Below are 8,324 nucleotides of genomic sequence, written 5' to 3' on the forward strand. Positions count from 1 at the left end.
TTTCTCGGACATAATCCCTTTGGCCGAGACACTGGCAAGTGTCTCAGTTGAAGGTGGCAGTCTGAGATTCTAATTTCCATGCAAGTTTGAACTTTGGACACCATTTCTTTCTTCCTTTCTTGTGTTTGTTGCAGAAGGACACGGGCACAAGCGACGTTTGCACGACGCTTTTGAACGCGTTCTCTGAGGGTCGAACGGGGTCTTTTGATGAGAACTCATTCCTCCGTCGATAGTTTGGCAGAGATGTGAGTGGTTTATCGTTGAGTCAACTGAACCACTCATAGTTTCCTCGACTCTAGATCCGTGTAGTAGCGAACCCCATTGATTTGTTCTAAGTCCTTAGCCATTTGACGAGCGTGGCGCTAATGTTGTCTCTGACAAGCCCTATTCGTCTGTACCGGTGGACTTTGATTCAATAACTCCTTAACTGGAGAAGAATCATTATGAGGAGAGTTTCCAACATTGTTGATTGCTGGAGAAGCATTGTGCGGGGAAGCCTCAACAATAATCGGGCGAAAGTCTTCACCCGTAGCCTTCATTGGAGTTGAAGACTAGAAAATCTTCTTAATGATGAGGATGACAGATACTCCTCAAACTTTGCTTGGTCGAATTCATACCCGACCATGGATTCAACCAGAATCTTGATCGGTTGCGATACGACAGTCTCGACAACGAGACCGTTAGCTCCCACTGAGGTCGCCAGCGTGTTTACGTTAGAAATTATTTTATTTGCTGAACTCATTATAAATTGTTTATCGAATACAATAAATTTAAAGAAATAAGATTTTTAATAAGATTTTTTGTTACAAACAAATAACCTCCTAGAAACACACGCAAAGAACGTTTATCGCCCGCTATTTGCGTGGAATCTTTGTATGTGTCGGGGAGTGTGTTAGCCCGTAGATGACCGAATCACAGATCCAAGTTGAATCATGAAGAAGGATTAAGGTTAATGTTTCATTTTAGAAATAAAGATAGAAGTGTATATCTTAGCAAAGTAAGATAAAACACTCTTCTTAAGATCAAGTCAAAGCTTAGATCTCGAGGAAACGCCAAAGGCTCTTGGAAGTGCTTGAAAATAATGAAGACACTTTTTCTCTTGCTCAAAATCACCAAATTGCTTAAGTCTCTACCTTTTCTGCCTTCTTCCTTGTGCATATGGATGATAGGGAAGTATTTATAGTCCCTAGAAAGAATTACTGAAGGTATAAGATCAAAACCAAACCAACTTGACAACCTCCTATTTCCAAGACACGTTTCGTGTCTCGGAATAAGGGGTTCTGTCAATCAGTTTTGTAAATGACATTTCCATATTTTAATGCCATTATCTCTATAGTTATGGGCATATTTTATGTTTGTAACGGCTTTCCCACGTTCACACATGATCCCTAGCAATTATGAAACCATGTGGTCCGCACAAAACCTAAGAAAACCGCCAACGGAAGTGTAAAACTCCCCCATAGTTTACGAGACACAGAAGTTTACGAGACACATTCTGTGTCTCAGAAACTATGAGTTGTCTTATAGATTCCGAAACACATTCTGTGTCACGGAAACTATGAGTTATCTCATTGTTTCTTAGACAACTTCCTTGTCTCAGAATTTGTGTGACGTCTGATTGTTGTTTTGTATTTTTGTGCATTCCTCAATCGCTTTTTGACATCGAATGGTCCTCTTTGACTCAGATGATGACGTTTATCATCTTTTCTTCACTTTAAGCTGTGTAGGGTAACTTATGGGTAATTTTTGACGCCTATAGTAGGCTATGGGTCGACCGAACTCCGTGATCATTTGCCATATATTTGCAATTGTCTTTTGTGCACTATCTCTTTTATATCTTGTGTTCTTGTTTATATTGCCCTTGTTCATTATATCCTTGCATATATCTTATTGGATATCATATTTACTAGGATATTAGTTGTATAAGTTTTTATTTGGTATTAATAACGTACTTTCAATGAATAAGTTGAATACACTAACACATGTTGTCAAGGTATATCAACACATTCTATCTCATGACAAGATCTAATATCCAAATTCTAATCATTGGGAATGGAGGACATAAGCTTCACTCTAAAATCAATAGCATCGGACATGTATCCACGAAGAGAGGAGTAATGATAAAACTTTTTATACTTTACAGATAATACCAACATGTGCCAATGAAATGAAGTTAAAAGTGAGAAAATAACCATATCAAGTTCAATGAAATGTATAGTTTTTATTGACTTAGACATACGTTTGACACTTGATGGATTATTTTTGTTAATGTATCTCTACAAAAAACATAGAAAGGATAAATTTTAGTATTTAAAATAATATATGAATAATACTTATAATCTCCAAGTGGATTTCTACTTACGGTTACCCATAGACTACAGATGTGTATGTCATTTGCATATTTCAGTTGCATCTCCATCAATATATTTAGAAGCACAACATACGAGGTTATGAACGAACCCTAGAGGGGATGAATAGGGTATTTGCTAATCTAATCTGATTCCCATACCAAATTAAAACCTTATTAACTAATATCCTAGCAATGAGATGTATAATGAGATATATGCAAGGATATAGAATTAAACTAAGTTATTAACTAATATCCTAGCAATGAGATGTATAATGAGATATATGCAAGGATATAGAATTAAACTAAGGGCGATATAAATATGAGACAAAAGGGAGATGTATAATGAGATATATGCAAGGATATAGAATTAAACTAAGGGCGATATAAATATGAGACAAAAGGCAATATGAAAATATACAAGAGAATGTGTCAGGCCCCGCTTTCTGAAATACTGGGAATCAGAACGTGAACAAGCCCGTAATGTATTAGATTAAGAAGAATAAAAAATAAATATTCCTCCTTAACCTAATACGCTAAGCGTCAAGAAATAAATATAAAGGCACAGGTCTCTGATCACAGTTAGCAAGAATATAATAGACAAACTCAGAACAAAATATTCATATCACAAGTAAATATCATCCAAGATATAATATATGGGTCAAACATGCCCTTATACATGACTAAACAAATGAATATTGAAGAAATATAAAATACATCGTTCAACGGAAAAGAAAGGAAATACGACAAAAGATAAACTAAGGACCATCAAATAACTTAGGAAAATAGCTAAGCTTCAACTGGTTCTTCTGCTCCGTCTGCAAGGCACTACTGCTCAGAATCCTCTGTCTCTTGTACGATTTCGAACTGAGGTTGTCTGTCTCCTAAATCTGACGTACACTTGTTTTCTCTGGTGTACGTCAGACTTAGAATAAGAATAGGTCTAGCTTGGAGATATATCAGAGCCAGAATTTTCTCAGCAGGAGTGCCTTGCAAATAGAGTTGAAGAATAGGCAGAAGTTCAGTTATCTCTTCTTAGTTTATGGTCTTAGTTTACTTTTGCAATATTTCCTTTCTTTTTCGTTGAACGATGTATTATATTTCTCCAGTATTCAGTTGTTCAGTTTTGTATAAGGGTATGTTGATCCGAATATTATATCTTGGATGATATTCTATTTGTGAATGTCTCTTTTCCATTTTGAGTTGTTTATTATATTCTCACTATCTGTGATCGGGGGACATGTGCCTTTGTATTTAGTTCTTGACGCTTAGCGTATTAGGTTGAGAAAAAATGTTTATTTTTATTTATTCTTCTTAATCTAATACATCGCGGGCTTGTTCACGTTCCGATTCCCCGGTATTTTGGGAAACGGGGCGTGACAAGTTTTTTTAGTGGCCCATACAGGTCACGGTCCTGAGTTCCTACTAGTGAGAATATAATGGATAATTTAGACATGCATCATATTTTATCTGTGAGACTATTCTTGAGCCCTTATCCTATTTTCTTGATAGATTTCGTTTCGTTCATATCTTATCACTCTTTGACTCCGGAGTTTTTCACGATTCTTGTCTCATCGCTTCGCGACTACCCTCTCTTCCTATATATTCTCTTTTGTCGTGCTGATCATTGCATTATTTTATGTGTCACACACAGTATTATATTGTATGTTTTTTATTAGATTGTGTTACTTATATATTTTTAATTGTTCAAATCATGTTCATTAAGTGTTCCACATTGCTCTAGACTCCACATATACATTACATAGCATATCTGATATTTAAATTATTTTCTTGTATTTAAAATATACTTTTGCATATATATATTGTGTATGTGTATGCTTTTTCTATCATATCATCTATCATTTATTTATATTCTAGATTATTATATGTTGTTCGTATTTTAGTGATATACATTAATAAGTTTATGATATTAATATTCTACGTACGTGTTACATTCTTATTCTCCATTTATTCAACTCATAATATTTTCAGTATATAGTTTCCTTATCAGTCAGTTTTGTCTTGTTTAGGTTGTTTTAGTATGTTCACATTAGTTTCGTTATTTCTAAGAGAGATATATTTCTATTTTCATATTCAGGTATTATTTATATTGTTAAGTTTAGAGTTGAGTTACTAATTATATAGTTTTTGTTACATTATCTCATATCATTGGTTATTATTCTTTTATAACTAATATAAAATATTATTCTAAATAGCATTTGTGGGTATGTATAGTATTTATTCATGGTTTGTTTATAGTGTAATTGCACATTTATTGTTGTTTGCTTCGTTTTCGATATGTATTGTTTTGTCATTGTGACAACATACATTGTATACGCGTGTTATTTTTTAATATTTATTTTATGGTATTTTTAGATTTTTATGTATTTTATTGTGTTATTAGTTGTTGTTCATTCTTTATTCATTATTTTCATCACTTGTGTTATGTTTTACTTTTTTATTCTTTTATAATTACTATTCTCTTTTCATTATAGTGTATTCACATAGATTATTATATTTACGATGTATACTTTTTTATTGATTTATAGTCATTCATTATTTCTAGTATCAACTGTGTAACCATGTTTATCTAAAATTTATCGGTGTTTTTATTATACGAAATCATGCTCTTTTTATGTTTCCATTTGTTTATAAATCTATTTTATCTTCTATAGTTCATATTTTATATATTATACATCTTTATTTATGTATATTTATGTTGAACGCATTTATATGATTTTGACTACTATACAATATATTGCTATATCTGAATTGATTTTTTAAATAGTGATGATTATTATTGTTTTATCTTGTTTATATTTATTATTTTACCTTATGAATATTACTAATATTTCTGATTTATTATATTGTTTATCGAATATGTATAATTATGTCCTTCCCATTATGTCTTATATAATTAGCCTTGTTCAAAAAGCCCGCCGGCCCGAGCCCGGCCGGGGTCGGCCCGGAAACCCGGGCTAGACCCGGGTCCGGGCCCGGGTACGGGTCCCCTCGTTAGCGACCGGCTCGGACCGGGCCGGGACGGGCCACGATGAGATTTGTGACCGTTTGGCCAGGCCGGCCCGAAAACGGCCATTTTTTACGTTTTGATCGTTTTGCCCCTTAAACGGTCAAAAAACGGCTATTTGGTGAGGGTTTTTTGGTCATTTGCCAAGGAGGCTGCCTCTATAAATAGAGGAGGATTTTTACTTCTTCTCCTCACACCAAAACTCATCTACTTCTCTCTAATACTCTCTTATACAATATTATACTCTCTTATACTTTCTAATCCTTTCATCAAATGGTTTCTGGATCTGATTATGAAGAGCAAAATCTATCTCCTACCGGTATTAAAATAAGTCCTCCTACAATAACAGCTACTCCTCCTATCAATAGTAATCCTGAATTCGGTGGCGACGAATCTGCACCAAGAGCTTCTAAAAGGCTGAGATCTGATGTGTAGAATTTTTTTGAGAAGATAGACATCACTAAGGATGAACACGATAGGATCCTCACCCAGAAAGCTAAATGTGTGTTGTGCGGCCGAACTTTCCAAGCTCATCATAAAAGCAACATCAACCACCTCAAACGCCATATAGAAAAACACAGCAAAGGCCAAACTCCTCAAGGTGATATCCGACAATCTATAATTTTCCAATCCTCCTCTTCTGGTAGTCTCGGTACTTTGAATTATGACGCTGCCCGAGCCAGGAAATGCATCATCAGGTTTATCATTCTTAAAAATCTTCTTTTTAAATTAGTAGAAGATGATGAATTTGAAGATTTGTTTAGAGATGGTTTTTATCCCGATTTTTAAAAAAAAAATTATTGTCAAACCTGTCAACCTGACATTTTAAAACATTATCAAACAGAACAAGAAAAAATAATTTCTTATTTTAAAAAATTAAACTGTAAATTTTCTTTTACTTCTGATATTTGGATATCGATCTTGAGCACAAACAGGTTTTTTATGTATCACAGCACACTGGATTGATAAAAATTAGCAAATGTTTAAAAGAGTTATTTCTTTTATTACAATTGAAGAGTCACATACTGGTATTAATGTAGCTAATTTAATAGTTGAAGAACTTATGAAACTAAAAATTGATCAAAGAATATTTTCTCTTTCACTAGATAATAATTTAATAGTTGAAGAACTTATGAAACTAAAAATTGATCAAAGAATATTTTCTCTTTCACTAGATAATGCAAGTAATAAAAATTGATCAAAGAATATTTTCTCTTTCACTAGATAATGCAAGTAATAACAATGTAGCTGTAGATTTTCGCAAAATAACTCTGCCATTACTCTGTCACGATGAACTTTTTCATATTAGATGTATATATCATATTTTAAATTTAATTGTTCAAAGTGTATTTACTGAAATTAAACTCATGATAGAAAAGGTTAGAATAGTTGCTTATATGCATACTGCTTCTGAACAAAGACTTAAAAGATGAAAACAAATGTGTAAAAGAAAAAATATTAAGGCTAGACTAGCTAATTCCAATAGATGTTGACCATAGGTAGAATTCCACCTATGTAATGTTAAGTGTAGCTATAGAATATAAAGAAATTATAAATAATTTTATAAATTATTTTGCTTCTAGTTCTAGCTCCAGTAGCTCTTATGGAATAACTGAAGATGAATGGATAATTATATATAATTTAAATGAGATGTTATAAGTTTTTTATGATGCTACTATGTTATTATCTGGTTGTTATTATCCAACTATTACTTTAGCTACTTTACAAATTTTAAATATTCAAAAAAATTTAACAAATATCGTATGAATGATACTTTTGGAAGTATAATTTTTCAAATGAAGAGCAAATTTAATAAGTATTTTAGGCATATTCCTCGTATTTTTGGTTTGGGGTTCTTATTGAACCATGTTTGAAGGATATTGGCATTCGAAGTTTGTTACAATCATTGTATGGTGGACAGGTTATAGAGTTAGATGATGGATCCAGTATTATTGTTACTTCTCATCATTTAGCTATTAGAAATTATTTTCAAACCTTATATAATGAATACGCAGCCAGACATGGTGTAGCTGTACAACAGTTTGCAGCTTTGACGCCTTCGAGCTCAAGCCGAGGTAAAAGTATAAGTTTTGATAAGCATGCAATGGTAGCTGAGCTAACTGGTGGGTCTAGACTTGGATCATCATTGGAGGTTTCTAAAATAGATGAATATTTATCTGCTTCTTTAGTTAAATGTCAAGGAAATATTTTAGATATTTTACAATGGTGGAGAGTATATAGATCAGTTTCATATCCTATATTTTCCACCATGGTTCGTGACTTACTAATAGTGGAGGTTTCGATGGTAGCTTCGGAATCCACCTTCATCATAGCAGGATATTTGATCAACGATCACAGGATATGCTTAGATCCGTATATTGTACAAGCGATAATGTACTTACAATATTGGTAGAGGTACGAGAAGCGAACACAAGGCATTGATCGGATGGCTGGAATTGAAGATAAATTTGAAGAATTTGGACTAGCAGATAGATATAAAAATTAAAGAATATTCATCAAATTGTAACTTTTATTTCTTAGCTTTAAATTTGTAAAGAATTATTTAGAAACAGTTGTAAATGATAGTGATATAGGTGAGTATGTACCAACCTAGTAGGGATGTACTCATCTATTGTGATGCGACGAATTCCGAAATAAATTTATAATTGTAAAATATTTACTGATTATTAATAAAGAAGTTATTTTTATCATCTTTTATTTTTATAATTTTATTTGTAATTTATGTCATTTCAAGTTATTAATAATATGATTGTTTTTATTTTTATTTTCTATAATTTTTTTTAATTTTTATGTATATTTTAAATTTTAAAGAGATTTTTAAAAATTTTAAAAAAAATTAAGAAAATAATAAAACCAAGAAAACCTAGGCCGGCCCAGGGCCACCGGGCCCGGGTCCGGGCTCCGGTTTTGCCCCGCCCAGGCCCGGCT

The sequence above is a fragment of the Asparagus officinalis genome, chromosome 7, assembly GCF_001876935.1.
Source record: "Asparagus officinalis chromosome 7, Aspof.V1, whole genome shotgun sequence".
NCBI lineage: Eukaryota > Viridiplantae > Streptophyta > Magnoliopsida > Asparagales > Asparagaceae > Asparagus > Asparagus officinalis.